We start from the raw sequence: 16724 nt of genomic DNA, 5'->3' as shown, positions 1-16724 counted from the left end.
CATGTATGTCTGTCTCTCTTAGGGTCCTCCTTGTTTATTAGCTTTTTTGGCAGTGTGGATTGTAGGTTGGTAATCCTTTACTCTATGTCTAAAAAATGCATATGAGTGAGTACATACCATGTTTGTCTTTTTGCGATTGAGTTTCCTCGCTCAGAATGGTTTCTTCTAGTTCCATCCATTTTCCTGCAAATTTCAAGATTCCATTTTTTTTGTTGTTGTTTTTTGCTGAGTAGTACTCCATTGTGTAAATGTACCACATTTTCTCTATGCATCCTGCAGTTGAGGGGCATCTAGGCTGCTTCCAGTTTCTGGCTATTACAAATAGTGCTGTTATGAACATTGTTGAACAGATGTCCTTGTTTTACGAATGTGCTTCTTTTGGGTATATGCCTAAGAATGGAATTGCTGAATCTTGTGGTAGACTGATTCCCATTTTCTTGAGGAGTCGACATACTGATTTCCAAAGTGACTGGACAAGTTGGCACTTGCACAAGCAGTGGAGAAGTGTTCCCCTTTCTACACAGAACTCCTACAGCTGATAAACACGTTCAGCAAAGTGGCAGGATACAAGATTAACTCAAAAAAATCTGTAGCCCTACTATATACCAATGACACATTGGCGGAGAAAGAAATCAGAGAAACATCACCCTATGCATTTGCCACAAACAACATAAAATAACTTGAGGTAACACTAACCAAAAATGTAAAAGACCTGTACCATAAGAATTTTGCATCTCTAAAGAAAGAAATTAAAGAAGATACCAGAAAATGGAAAGATCTCTCATGTTCTTGGACAGGTAGGATCAACATAGTAAAAATGTCTATCTTGCCAAAAGCAATCTACAGATTCAGTGTGATCCCCATCAAAATCCCACCACAATTCTTCACAGACCTTGAAAGAACAATTCTTAACTTTGTATGGAGAAACAAAAGACTCAGGATAGCCAAAACAACCCTGTACAATAGAGGAATTTCTGGAGGCATCACCATCCCTGACTTCAAGCTCCATTACAGAGCTACAGTCCTGAAAAGAGCTTGGTACTGGCACAAAAATATTCAGGTAGACCAATGGAATACAGTTGAAAACCCTGATATTAATCCACACACCTACGAACACCTGATTATTGTTAGACAATCCAAATTTATAGGCTGGAACAAAGAGAACATCTTCAACAAATGGTGCTGGCATAACTGGTTGCAGACATGCAGAAGACTGCAGCTAGACCCATATTACCTTGCACAATACTTAAATCAAAATGGATCAAAGACCTCAACATAAATCCCGCTACTCTGAACCTATTAGAAGACAAAGTGGAAAATACCCTTGAAATAATTGTTACAGGAGACTGCTTCCTGAACATAACTCCAGTAACACAGACACTGAGGTCAACAATTCATAAATGGGATCTCCTGAAACTGAGAAGCTTCTGTAAGGCAAAGGAGACAGTCAGCAAGACAAAAAGGCAGCCCACAGACTGGGAAAAGATATTCACCAACCCCACATCTGACAGAGGGCTGGTCTCCAAAATATACAAAGAACTCAAGAAACTAGTCTTCGAAACACCAAACCATCCAATTAAAAATTGGGGTATAGAACTAAGTAGACAATTCTCAATAGAGGAATCTAAAATGGCTGAAAGACACACAAGAAAGTGTTCCACATCCTTACCCATCAGGGAAATGCAAATCAAAACAACTCTGAGATACCATCTTACTCCTGTCAGAATGGCCAAAATCAAAAACAGCATTGAGTAACTGTTCTGAGATTATTTATTTCTTGTGTTCATTTAGGTGTAGTTAACCTTGTCTTCATACCTCTTTAAGGTCCTTGAAAATATTCCTGGCAGGTATGTTGAAGTCTTTGTCTTGTGCTTCAACTTAATTGTTTAATCTCAGAACCTATTTCAATAGTGTTGCTGGATTATGGTGAGGGACATTGTCTTGGCTGTTCATGGTTTTGTTTTTACACTGGGATATAGGCATCTGGAGTTACATAGTTTAAAGTCATTCTTGGTGCAGATAAGTGGTCTTAACTTTGTTAGGTGGGTGTTCTGTTCTTTGGTTGCTATTGCCACTCTAATTCCTAGACAAATGTAGTAGCTGTGGGGTACCAGAATCCTAGGCAAGTGGAGTCTACGATAGAGATCAGTTCTGGGTATTGACCAATTGTGTCAGTCTCTGGTAGACACTTTACCTATGCATTACAAGAAGTAACAAAAGAGTGAGGGCAATAGGGAAGAACTAGGGGAGTGCCAGGTCTGCACATACTGACGGAAACTTAAAGGGTTGAAGAGAGTCTTTGTCATTTAGGCTGTAACAGAACTGAGGATAAGTATGGAGATATTGTAATGTAGTGCAGGAAGGATATCATAGGTGGGCTATCCATGTCTCACCCAAGTGTGTGGCCTTTGGGTACCTCTTGGAAAGCAGTTCTGAGGTTCTTCAGAGGCACAAAGTATAGAAATGGACAGGAAAGAAATCCTGAATAAAGCCATAGGAAATAGTGAGTGAGACTCTGTGCCTACACCAAGAGGCCAAGTTCTGAGGGTATGGAGGTCGGGTTTGGGGAAGAGGTTTCTGCCCATCAGGCTGTAGCAAAACTAAGAGTAAGGCTGGAGGGAGTGCAATAGAAGAGAGAAAATAGGATAAAGGTCACCACCTGAGTCCCAGCCTAGTGTTACAGCTTTGGATCCCTGAGAGCAAATCTATGGCTCTACATACTCACAAAGAATGAGACGAAGATGGCCTAGAAGAAAAGTCTGAAATGGGTCATTGAAAAGAACTCAATACTGTTTGAGTCTTTGTGGTTACCCTCAAAGGCAATTCATCAGAAGTATTACTAGTTTACCCAGTTTATTGTCAAGTTACTATACTTCTTAGTTGATTGAGCATTTCTTGGTTTGTGAATTAAAAAACAGATTTCAGATATACCAGCTCATCTGAAGATTTAATCAGAATTTCTGTGGCTGAGCAAAGCAACTTTTTTGGTGGCTTCAGTAATTCACTCCAGTTTGGAATTTAGTTTTTGAATGAATACAATATATATTTCTTTACATTTCCATCCTTGCTCATTTGAGGTTTGCTTAAATGCTTGCAATGGATTTGATTTTCAGTTTGGCACTGCCTGTATATAGTGTTCCTTATAGATTAACTTACTAGTACTGTGTATTCTCCAATGGAATTAGGTGATCCCAATTTTCTCCATTATTTCCTCTTTTGTATCCTACCAATGATTTGAGTGGTTTGGGCTATAGTTTTCTCCTGTATTGAATCATGGTAGTACAGAGGACAAAAGCAATTGATCAAACTCCATTCTGATAAACAGAAATCTCCAAAACTATGAGCCTCTGTCTTTTCTGTGTTTAGGCTAATTCCTCTGAGGATTTTGTTTTGATAGTATAAAACTGTCAAGCACAGGTATAACATTCTATTTCACAATTATGGTTTATTTTTATTATTAATTAATACATTATAAATTAATATAACTTTTATATTGCTCCTACATTAAATGTGGTTTAACAATAAAATAAATGAGCTGATTATTATAAATTGCTGTGTTTATGTCTGTCTTTCATTCTTAAATGCTTTTTAAAAAGATCCTATGTTATCACAATTTTTGAATTTTGCAATTATTTTCTATTTTTCAACAAATTTTGGCTTGACACCTAAGTATGAGTAATAAGAAAAATATTATATTTATTTATTGTCTAGTGCATGTTATCAGTAAATACATGTATTCACATCAAAATTAATTTCTCTAGTTGCTGGGCTCAACCTTATCTTTCTGTCTCCTCTATGGAAAAAGGGGGATTATATGAAACTTATCTTTTCAAAAATATTTATTTTTATTTTATGTGTGTTTTGTCTGCGTATATGGAGTCAGATCCCCTGGAACTGGAGGTATAGATGGTTTGAGTCACCATTTAGGTACTAGGCATCAAACCTAGGTCCTCTGGAAGAAAATTGAGTGCTTTTATGCACTGTGCCATCTCACCATCAATCTTTAAACTTCTCTTAAAGAATGTAAATATATTTTATTGCTATCTGTTATTTTTACAGTAATATTTTTGCTTTATTGTTATAATTTTGCACAAAATTTTTACACATAAAAGAGTTTAACAAGGTCTTTTCTAGCCATCCACCATGGTGGATGGATGGAAGGCCCGAGCTAACATGGGGTTAGCTCGTCAAAAAACAATAAAGCCTCGTGCAGTTTGCATCAAAAAAAGAGTTTAACAAACATTCATATACATTTATATACTTTATGTTATCATGTTCAGTTTCCCACATCCCAGTTTTCTTCTTTATTCCCTGGTCACTGTTCCAACACCCTGGTTTTGAAGAAAAATCTATTGCTTTTAGTCATATATTTTCTTTATTGTATCTTTTTTGTCTTAGGAAAAATATATTGAGATTGTGCTTCTCTGTCTGTTTTATTTAGCCTGATGAACAGTCCCATCCACTGTCATATAGGATTTCATTGTGTTAGAGAGATAATGTTTTTCTTCTGTTTATATTATATTTTCTTTGTCTGTTCATCTGTGGCAGCTACCCAATCTGATTGCATTAATAAGTAATTGTGTAGAGAGCAGAAAATGCCTAGGCAGTTTTGGATATAATGACTTTGTTTCATCTTCTATCATACTGAAGAGAACTGTCAATGTATCCTGTTAAAATTTATTAAATAAAAAAATTTGGTAATAAAAATCCAAGGTATTATACACAGAGCAAGTCTATACTAAATACAGAACAACCAACATAACCTTTACTCACTGCCCAGGTCCATGTGGTATTGTAATTGATACCTATCGTAACTTAAAACAAAACTTACATAATGTCCAGAGCTCTGATGTCCTACAAATGGAGGGTGTCCTCAAATTCCTTATCCCTAGAATCCACTTAGGTATCAACAACCTTGACTTTCAAATGGAGCAGTACATCTACAAAATGAATAGTGAAGGTATCTACATCATAAATCTGAAGAAGACCTGGGATAAGCTGCTTCTTGCAGCTTAGGCTACCATTGCTATTAAGAATCCTGCTGATGTCAGAATCATGTTGTCCAGTAATCCTGGTAATTGAGCAATGCTAACTTTAACTGCTGCCACTGGAACTAGTCCAATTGTTGGCTACTTCATGCTTGAGAACTTCACTAACCAGATCCAAGGAATCTTCAGGGAATCAATGATTCTAATGGTAGTTGATACCAGGGCTGTCCTCAAAAAGGACTCTAGTGTCAACCTGCCCAAACTGATCTGTGTAATATAGACATTCCTCTGCACTACATGGGAATTGCCATCCCATGCAACATCAAGGGAGCTCATTCAATGTTTCTGGTGTGGTGAATTCTGGCCCAGAATTCTGGCACTTTTTGCCTTGAAAACCAATGGGAGAATATTCCTTATCTCTATTTCTATAGAGACTTGGGGGATATAGAGAAAGAGAAGCAGGCTGCTGCTGAGAAGACTGTGATCAAGCACAAATCACCTGCATGGGCTCCTGAGTTCACTGACATTCAGCCAGGGGTGTCAAACTGATCTGAGGATATCCAGGTGCCCTATGTACCCATTCAGAAGTTCCCTACAGAATACTAGTATGACCAGCCATCCAGCAATGATGGCAGCTCCAACAGAGCAGACAATTGAGTGATTTGGAGTCACTGCTGACCAAGTGGTCTGGGGCTGCTCTGCAGAAGCATGAGCAAAGGAGGGAAACAGTGAAGGAAAATCAAAGTTTATAAAATCTTGAACAAAACAACAACATAAATTAGAGTCAATATATTGATGTTCAATTGAGTAAGTATAAAATGCATTGTCAAGGATCCAAGGACACCTGTGAGGTAAAAGGTGCTCACTCCTCATAGAGAAACAGTCATTGTTATCCTCAGTCTTTTATCACTCAAGATTGCACAGCCTCAGAAAATTAAAAGGAGAAATTTCTATGGAATAGCGAGGGAAGAATAAAAAAATGTTATGTTATTTGCATTATCTATGAATCCAATAGCCTCCTGAGATCTGTTGATTCAGGTAGATAGATTTAACTAGCCAATTTTTATTTACTAAGTTGTTATCTTAGCTACTAATTGCTCTGAAGGGGAAATATCGGAATATAAATAGACGATGGAACTCAAACCTTTTCTATGTGCAGGAAATACATGAATTCTAAGAGAAAGTCATGAACAGATTCAGTGTTGTCTATCATCTACTTTCTGGTCCACGGACCATGCACAGGCTTCTCACCATGTTCAAGAGTCCCATTTGAGTGAAATCTACCTCCCTCAAAAAAGAAACTTTTAGATATTCTTATATTCTTCTACAGATCTGAAATTCTCACATACCACAGCAATGAGACCTATTCCAACATAGAAATGGGTCAGGTAAACTGCACTCAGTACATAATCAGTACAGTGACTATAGTCTAAGATTATCCTGTTTACACCCTGAACTCAAGTGATCACTATGTTCTGTTTTCAGAATGACAACCACGAATATCCACTTGATTATGTCTGCATATTTTGCCATCAAACAAATCAACAGGAACACTCATGTTTTACCCAATATTTCTCTGATACTTATGGGCAATTGTGTCAAAAAAAGTTCTGCAAAAAATTAGCATATTCACAGATAAAGATGCAATTATTCCTAACTACAACTGTAGACATGGAAGAAGAATTTTAACTGTACTTACAGGACCAAGGTGGTTCTCCTCTATCATATATGGGCCACTCCTGTACATTTTCAGAATACCACAGGTGAGGTTGGGTAAGGGTTATAATGAAACCCTGTCTCCATTTCTGACACTTTTCTGAGTAGCAAGAAAGATTGGAAGGTATAAACTGGCTTTACATTTGTTCTGATTCAGACTTTGAAGCATGAATATTCATTTTCTGGCATGTACATGGCTTTTATTGGAAAGGGGTGAATATGAACTGTTTTAATGTAATCTATAGTGATGGGGAATGTACTGTGTATGTTTATCTTATTGAGAGTTAAATAAAATACTGTTTGGCCAATGAGACAGCAAGTTAGACGGGACTAGGAGTCAAAGAGGATTCTGGGAGTGTAGTAGAGAAGTGGTGATCCAGGCAAGAAGTCACATAGCAAGGAGACTCATATTTAAGTGAAGGAGAAACAGGAAGGGTCCTTTTTCCCCTTGCTCCTCCAGCAGCACAATGTGATCCACCAGCAAGGAGGGACGCCAATAAGGTGCCTGATAAGATAAGTCTTATAAAATATATAGGTTTATGATAATTAAGACTGAGCTAACAGATGAGGAATCCTAGTCATTGGCCAAGCAGCATTGTACCTAATACAAGTTTCTGTGTGTTCATTTGGGCCCTAACTCAGGCAGGCAGCTGGCATAAAGCACATACGTGACAGTGGGGCTCAAGCAGCTTTTGGCAGAAAGATTTATTGTAACACTATAGTCTTATAGTTTTTTAGAAAGATCACAGTGGCAATTGTAATAGCTATATGAACAACTCATACTACCTAATACTCCCATATATTATTTAGAATGCTTAGAAATTTATGTATTCTATTTTCTTCATATTGTTTATGTTTTCTGTCCTTTAGCTGTATTATGGGCCATTTCATCCTCTCTTGAGTGACCATGAACATTTTCCTTATCTGTACCAGATATCTCCAAACAAGCCAGCCATGATGGCTTTGGTGATTCATCTGGGCTGGAACTGGGTGGGACTGGTAATTTCAGATGATGACCCAGGTATTCAATTTCTTTCTGAATTGAAAGGAGAGATGCACAAACACAGAGTCTGTCTAGCCTTTGTGAATATCATCACAGAAAATATACAATTACATCAGAAAACAGCTGAAAAGTACTATAACCAGATCATGTTATCATCAGCAAAAGTTATTATCATTTATGGAGACACAGACTCCACTCTATCTGTATACTTTAGAATATGGCAACATCTAGACATTCAGAGGCTCTGGATAACCACCTCACAGTGGGATATGAACACAAGTAAGGGAGATTTCCTCCAAAGTCCCTTCCATGGGACTCTCATTTTATCACATCACCATTCTGAGATTTCTGGTTTTAAAAAATTCATACAGACAATTCACCCTTCCAACTACAATAAAGACACTTCTATTGCTAGGTTATGGTGGATGTATTTTAACTGTTCATTGTCATCACATTGTAAGACACTGAAAAATTGTTCAACCAAAATCCTACTAGAATGGCTATCCAGGCACAATTTTGAAGTGTCCATGAGAGAGACAAGTTACAACCTAGACAATGCTGTCTATGTTGTGGCCTATGCACTTCATGAAATGCTTGTTCAACAAATACTTACATTACCAAAGAATACTGAGAAAGGAAAGGAATTTTATTCCTGGCAGGTAATATGTGTTCCATTGAATCATGCAAAGTGTCAAAGCATGGTTTAAAGTTTAACATAGATTCTAAATACAGGAATTTTACAAATCTTTCTCTCTAGAGGGTCGATTTCTGTGTACTCTTTTACTGCATATGAAATAAACCTGGTTAGTGGTGTAAATTAACACCAAGAGACAACAACATATGGGAAACATTAGAATCAATCCTCTTGCTTATTCTCGGCAATGTAACAGTAAGATTCTATGGCTGAGAATAATCTATAGTGATGACATAGAATATATAAAAAATTGAACTGATGCTCAACTAAAAATTTCAACCCTATTGACTGGTGTTCATAGTGCTGAAAAGTGATGTTCTCCCCACAGATGGAATGAGGAATCACTAATTTCTCCAAGTAAAAAAACCCTATGGGACCTCTTGGAGTGGAACCAGTATTTATCCCTAGTGCATGGACTTTGGGAGCCCATTCCCTAGGAAGGGATACTCTCTCAGCCTAGATACATGGGGCAGCACCTGGGACCTGCCCCAAATGATGTGACAGACTTTGATGATCCCTCATGGGAGGCCTCACCCTCTCTGGGTAGTCCATGAGGGGCATTGGGATGGGGCTGTTTTGGGGGGCATAGAAGGACAGGGAGAGGGAAGGAGAGGGAACTGGGATAGGTATGCAAAATAAGATTGTTTTTAATTTAAATAAAAAGAAAAACCTTAAAGCTGTAATAATGACATTCCTTCATGATGGTGGAACAAATATTAGTAGTCTCACCAACCTAAATTCAACTTTCTGATTGAATTTAAGACCCATGCTATAAGACGGTACCTACACCAGTGAAGAGTCTGAATATAGACAGATTGTGGTTCCAAGAAAAAACTTGCTGCTACCATTCTGCCAAATGAGCATACAATAAGACAATTCTTAATGGCATGCTGCTATACCTATATCAGGGCATCACCCAACCCTTATTAGAGAAGCTTCTTTCTGTAGAACGTGGCAATGGACAGAGACCCACAACTGTATAATGTGAAGAGAGTAAGATACTCTCAAGTATAATACTTAAATGGGATGTCTCATTCACACCACTCCCCTCTTGAATCAAGGACCTATATCAAAAAAGGGATAGAAAAATATCTAAGATCCAGAGTGTCTGATGATTTGGAAAATATTATAATATAGGCATACAGGGTAGACGCACATATCAACTCACAGAGACTATGATAGAATACACAAGACCTGCACAAGCACAAGAGAGACAATATCACAGCACAAAGGAAAAGCAGGCACAAATTAGCACCTTGGCCCAAGAAGCTGTTTGCAAGTGTTATCTTCCTAGAGAGGAAAAGTGAGTTTTTTCAATGGAATGACACTGTATATGTCAGCCATACTTCAGGGCAGGCGCTATGCTCAAGAGTAAGTGGACAACACAAATTGGACTCAAAATTATTAGTGACAATATTCTTTTTTTGTGTGTATTAAGAGAGAAAAAGAAAGAACATGATGTTGAGTGGGTATGGAAGAAGGGAGAGTAAGAGGGGTGGCTGGAAGACAGGAAAGAATATGCAAATATACTGTAAGAAAATTCTCAAAGAATTTTAAAAGAAAATAATTTAAGTTGACTTTTGATCAGCATAATTCCAACACATACCCCTACTATATTTTAGACATTTGAAACAAAATTTCTTATATGGCACCAATGAGCATGCACACTCTTTAAACGATCAAGAATGTGTTGATTGATATAACAAAATTTATTAACTTGAGCCAAGTAATTCCGTCACGGGTTTCATGTACTGATGACCTCTATTCAGTAGCTGATGGTCTGATAATACTGATAAAGGAAAAGAAGTTAAGAATGTCTCATTTTCCATGAGCATCACTCAGGTGTGCATGTTGTAGGCCACTAACTCCATTGAGAAACTGTTTCTATAGCATAATATTTAACTCTTCCTTTCTTCTAATAATGCCACATTTTTGATAGACAATTGGAAATTAAGAGCATTCATATTATCAGATTATCTGTCCTAATGTGATAGGTCAAATTAAATAATAACTGTATTTTAGATGGCCCCTTTCCTGAATAACAATCAATTTATAAATCCTTCTGGAGATCATATTGTGAATCACAAAGGAAAACTGGATAGAGAGTATGACATACTCTACATTACGAATTTTCTACCAAGTCTTGTACTTAAGATGAAAATAGGAAAGTTTTCCAAACATGTTCCACATAGTCAGCAATTGTACATGACTGAAGATATGATGGACTGGGTCATGGACATTAGACAGATGAGTGGACTTAGCTATGATGCTTTACATGTGACATAAATACCAAAGGTCTCAAGAGCATATGCTTCCTCACACAGGGTAGTGCATTACAACAATTGGTAATTTATTGACACTTTCTATCTTCCTTGATTTTCTTATATTAAATATATGACACATTTTATCCAATTTTTATATTTATTTATAATACGTATCATAAAACATGTTTATAATATTATTTTAAAACACAATAAAATATCACCCTTTAATTTATTGTAGCTGTATATAAATGAAAAATTTCAGTGACCTAACTGCAAATCACAGTCTCTATTATGCAGTAGCTCAAACTCTTTTTATCAATATGTATCGCATTTTTGTTAGACACCACCTTCAGTATGCAGTGTGCCTTGCAGTGTAGGATTCAGAAAATTCCTTCAGAAAGGAAAGGCTGTCTGCTGTTTTGATTGTATACCATGTCCAGAGAATGAAATTTCCAATATGACAGGTAATTATGTGCCTTAAAAATTAGTAGGTTTTATTTTTGAATCTGCTGTTCTCACAAGTGTGTTTAGCAGCCAACATATAGATGTGTGTCTTTGAGGATCTAATATAATCCTGCAATACACTATTTTGCACTTATGCTATATGGATTATATAAGTGCTGATACTTTGTCTCAAGGTTCCCAGGGAAATTTTGAAATTGATATAATCAGTAGTACATCAGGTAACTGACACATAAAATTATTGTTGGAGTGAGTATAAATAGATAAAAAGTTAAATTAAGCTTTAATATTAAGACCACTATATAAATAGTTCAATATAATTTAACAAGAGAAAAGTGAAGATGGATGAAGTATGCAAACAGAAAATGCCTTAAAATGTTCGGCATTAAACATGGTAGTAGTGGCTGGTGCATTACTTTAATCCCCACACTCTTAACACACAGGCAGGTCAATTTCTATGAGTTCAAGGAGATCCCAATCTACAAAGTGAATCCTTGGACATCCAAAGCTACACAGAGAAATCCTGCCTCAAAAAGTATAATAATAATAACAACAGCAAAAAGACGGTTCTGCATTTTTGGCTACAGAATATAGTGAGTAATGAAAAAGAAAGTTGATTTGAAATTGGTAATAAAAATTATGTTTGATCAAATTACACTGTGGTGTAAGTATAAAATCCAAAGTAATGACTTAAATACATTAACTTTGTCAGTTGAACAGAGAATAATTCTGTATTGCCATGTTGCTGGAATTTTTTCCCACCAGGTCCAGCTGCTTCAGACCCATATTAACACACAAAGACTTACATTAATTATTAAACTATAAACCAATAGCTAGAGCTTCTTATTGGCTAGCTCTATCTTAATTATTATCCTCTATATTAATCTAAGTATTTCAACATGGCCTTGGCTTACTGGGGAATTTCTGGATATTGGTGGTCCACATGGTGACACTCTGTTGTCTCTCCCTACCTTCCTTTCCCAAAATTCTCTTCATCTCGTAGCCTCACCTATCCCCTGCCTCTATTGACCAAATGGTGTTTTATTCATCAACCAATAAGAGAAACATATATACAGAAGGACATCCACCATCATTGCCATTCTTTTCATTTAGCTTGCTGGTGGCATATATTTGGAAAACCTTTAAAATGTAACATATTTATTACATTTAGTAATGATAAAATGGTTAGAAAAAATGTCAAAAGAAAAAAAACAGTGGTTCTTGACCTTCCTAATACTGCAACTCTTTAGTAAAGTTTGTCATGTTGTGGTGACCCCAAGAACAAAATCACTTTTGTTGCTACTTCATAACTATAATTTTGCTATGAATCATAATGGAAATGTCTGTGTTTTCCAATGGTCTTGAGTGATCCCTGTGAAATGATTTGGGGTCATGACCCACAGGATGAGAACCACTGAAATAATTAGTTTAGAAAAATAAGATAAAATTTAATAGAAGTAAATAATTATTTATGATTCTGATGGGAAAACTGATATTAGAAAGACTCAATTAAACTGTCTGTGGTTTTTCCAATTCAATTGAAATTGTAAAGTTTAAAGTGCTGTAGTGTTAATTCCAAGGTGGAAGAATAATTTTGCATCCATCTAGTAGTTTACATCATTGCTTATTATTAAGAAATGGAAAACATTCTTGCAGTAATATTTTCTCAACATTTTCTGTCATTTAAGTACATTAATGAAAATATGAGGTACTCTAGCCTACTAAAATTCTCACATTGAAACATAAAAAAAACCAAAAGGATATTTTAAGATGTAGTAATATTGGGTATCAATTACTTCACAGAGTTTCTGTCTTCCTAAATAATATTTTATCAATCTTAAACAATATTTGGGGGAATATGTATATCCAAGAGATTGTATGAGAACAAACCACATGTGGAATTTACAATGAGACTCAGAGTCAGTTCAAACATACATGGTGGCTATTGACTCTATGTTCCTATATTGTCCTTGCTACAGAACAGTGAAAGATATATATATATATATATATATATATATATATATATATATATATATATATGCTTCTGGGAATTAGAAACCCCACGTGTTTTATTGAGGCATCCTGAGTATTCTGTCAGAGTATTTTTTTTTATTTTCATTCAAGATACTAAAAAAATATAGGCACTATGGATAATAATAATAGTTTTTAAATATGCATAAGTTTGATAAAGATTAGGTTTGGCAGAGATAGAAATAATTTCTATACAACAACCTTATTTGAATTGCTGTCTACAACAAAAAATAATGCCAATTTGGCTAAATATTTCCAATGGATTAATTTAACATATTTCTAAGTAACAGAGAAAAATAAAAACTGATATTCCCCTTCAAATACCAGACATGGATCAATGTATGAAGTGTCCACATGACCAGTATGCCAACACAGAACAAACTCAATGCCTCGAAAAAGTTGTCACCTTCTTGGCTTATGAAGACCCCTTGGGAATGGTTCTGGCTTGTTTGTCTCTTTGCTTCTCTGCTCTCACAGCTGTTATACTTGGTGTCTTTTTGAAGCATCAAGATACTCCCATTGTCAAGGCCAATAACCGAGTTCTCAGCTATGTCCTGCTCATTTCCCTAATATTTTGTTTTTTCTGTTCCTTGCTCTTCATTGGCCATCCCCATATGGTCACCTGCATTCTGCAGCAGACCACAATTGCAGTTGTGTTCACTGTGGCTGTTTCTACTATTTTGGCCAAAACAATTACTGTAGTGATTGCCTTCAAGATCACTGATCCAAGAAAAAAGATGAGATGGCTGTTGCTATCAGGGGCACCTAATTATATTATTCTTATCTGCACCATGATCCAACTGATTCTCTGTGGAATCTGGCTGGGAACATTTCCTCCATTTGTTGAAATGGATCCACACTTTGAATATGGTCACATCATCATTGTCTGCAATAAGGGTTCAGCTATTGCCTTCTACTGTGTCCTGGGATACTTGGGTTTACTAGCCCTAGGGAGTTTCACTGTAGCTTTCCTGGCCAGGAATCTGCCTGACACATTCAATGAAACCAAGTACCTGACATTCAGCATGCTGGTGTTCTGTAGTTTGTGGGACACTTTTCTCCCTGTCTATCACAGCACCAAGGGGAAGGCAATGGTGGTTGTGGAGATCTTTTCTATCTTGGCCTCCAGTGCAGGGCTGCTTCTTTGTATCTTTGCCCCAACGTGCTTCACAATCTTGTTAAGACCAGAGATTAATTTTGAACAAAAATTCAGGGACACACATTTTAAAACTAAAAATTTGCCTTAAACTTCATTAATGTCTTAAGTCTACATACCTATGGAAACTTGTTGAAGATTATACTTACCTGTCTCACTGAACAAAAAAAAGTCAAGGTCTTCTATAACTAGAGTCTTCATGCTTACTCACTAGTATTCATGATATTGAAACTCTATTGGCTAACAGAAGATAAAGTTACCACCAACCCAGCACTGGAACTCCCTTCTTCCTTTTCATCATCAGCTTGCTGTACTTACTCCTGCCCTGCCAGCTGGCTAGGTCTCTCTGTAAGTAAGGCATCTCCCTAATGAATACCCTTATGTTTAAAAAAAAAGAAAACGGAACCAGCCTGGAGCCCAGAAGCCCCCTGCCCTTCTTGTGACCCGGGGCCTGCTGCATAAGGCTCTGAGCCGAGTTGGCTAAGGCTCTCAGCTAAGGCTGTCAGCAGGATGCTTGGCTTCTCCTGCCTGGGCAGGCAGCTGTAAAGCCACACCTCTCTCAGTGGTTGCTGCAACAAGGCCATACACACTCCCAGCTAAGTGCAGCCGCCTGTATGATCTCAGCCCTGCTACCGCTGCTGCCATCTTGCCTGACAGGCCACTGCCAAAATCTGTGCAAATATCAGAGTTCCAGCCAAAGCCACTGACCTCCGTGACTGAGCACCATTACTGCCCGGTACCTTTGGTGGTTTCTTCCTAATAACTGATCTTAACTTGGGTGCAGAGCCCATAGTGTTTTTCAGATTCAACTAGCTGAACACCTGCACCATCAAAGATAGTTACTGCATCTGGAGTAGACGCCACCAGGTAAAATCATGCCAGAATATTTATCATTTGCTTCAATTGGTAATATCTTTGCTTCTTACGTGAATTCAATGTTCCAGGAGGTTGCTGATTTACCAATTACCTGCCTGTATACAGTAATGGCAGTTAGCATGCTGGCACAAAGCTTTGCTCTATGTCCAATACACTAAAGGCAGAGCTGTCTGTTACCCAATGTAACAGTGTATTTCTGCAGTGTATTTATGATAAGATAACCACAGAGAGATGCTCTATGTCTGAGGTGTTAGAGGCTAGGCTGTCAGAGGATCATGAAAAACTAAAGAATATCTGTAGCCAAATAGAAACTCAGATAGGCTCTGTGTCCCAGAATTTAGATGCAAAGGTGCAAATTTATACCCAAAATAGGGTTGAAGAATTGGATAATCCCATTCACTCAATTGTTGAAGCATCTAAGGCAGCAGATGACAAATTTGACTCTAGGTTCAAATGTTTGGAAGATAATTTACAGAAAAGGGCGGACAGATTAAATAGGTCCATCTGTCAATTGCTGAGGTCTCCACCTCAACAAATCACAACCTTGAGTCTAGGCTCTGATATTTAGAAGGCAATTTCCATGCCATCTAGATTCTGTCTAGGGACAAGCATGCTAAAGACTTAGAAAATCATGTAGATGGGCGATTAGAGAAATTTATGGATACCCTAACGTGCTTGGAATCCTTTATGATGCAGGAAATTGAAACTTTTTGTGAGGATATTATTGTTTAGCTGAAAGATCATTGAGACACCTCAGAGACAGAATCACTCCAATCCGAGGAACCTACTCCACCCAAGCATCATGACTACTCTTCTAAGGTTGTTATGCATACACCATTAGTGTTCCCAGAAACCATGGTAGAAAAGTCACCTTCTAAGAAACACCCTCAGGGATAGATGGCTTATGTATGGCAACATATACAGCTGGAGGATCTTAGGAAAATTAAAGAATCAGTTGTCTCATATGGTCTCCACAGTCCATATGTGAAACAGCTATTACATTCATGGGCAACCTTTAACAGGATGATGCCTACAGACTGGGAATGATTGGTGGCAGCTGTACTTGAGAATTCATGCCAAATCCAGTGGAAGGCATTGGTCAGGGAAGAGACGAAGCTCTGTGAGTGTCAAGGCATAAAGGACAGTTATGAAGCCCTTCTAGATAAGATTCTTAGTGAGGTTATTTATGCTAACCCACAGTCTCAGGCTGAATATGATGACCATATACTGTCCCTATGCAGGAAAGCAGCATTAAATGCCTGGGATAAGGTTTGTGAGCCAGGAGAATGCCTAGAAGCTTATACTCGAATAGAACAGGGACCAACAGAACAATTCCAGGACTTCTTACAAATATTCAGTAGGGAGGTAGAAATACAGGTAACAGATATGGAAATAAGACAATCAATTATATATACAATAGCTTATGAAAATGCAAGGCCAATATGCAAAAGAATACTTTTGACTTTAAAGATCACATCAGCTCCACTAGAAGAATGGGTTCTGCATGTAGCCAACCTTGACTATAATGTACAAG

The 16724-nt window shown here is 37.3% G+C and overlaps 2 pseudogenes; both read left to right on the top strand.

The window, feature by feature from the left end:
• Positions 1-14405, top strand: part of LOC100750458 — a 30598-nt pseudogene extending 16193 nt beyond the window's left edge.
• Positions 2550-5649, top strand: LOC103162670 (annotated as a pseudogene).
• Positions 14406-16724: the final 2319 nt, after the last annotated feature.

The sequence above is a fragment of the Cricetulus griseus genome, chromosome 3 (genome assembly GCF_003668045.3).
Source record: "Cricetulus griseus strain 17A/GY chromosome 3, alternate assembly CriGri-PICRH-1.0, whole genome shotgun sequence".
NCBI classification, from domain to species: domain Eukaryota; kingdom Metazoa; phylum Chordata; class Mammalia; order Rodentia; family Cricetidae; genus Cricetulus; species Cricetulus griseus.
The sequence above is the reverse complement of the archived record's forward strand: the minus strand, read 5'-3'. Positions and strand labels throughout refer to the sequence as shown.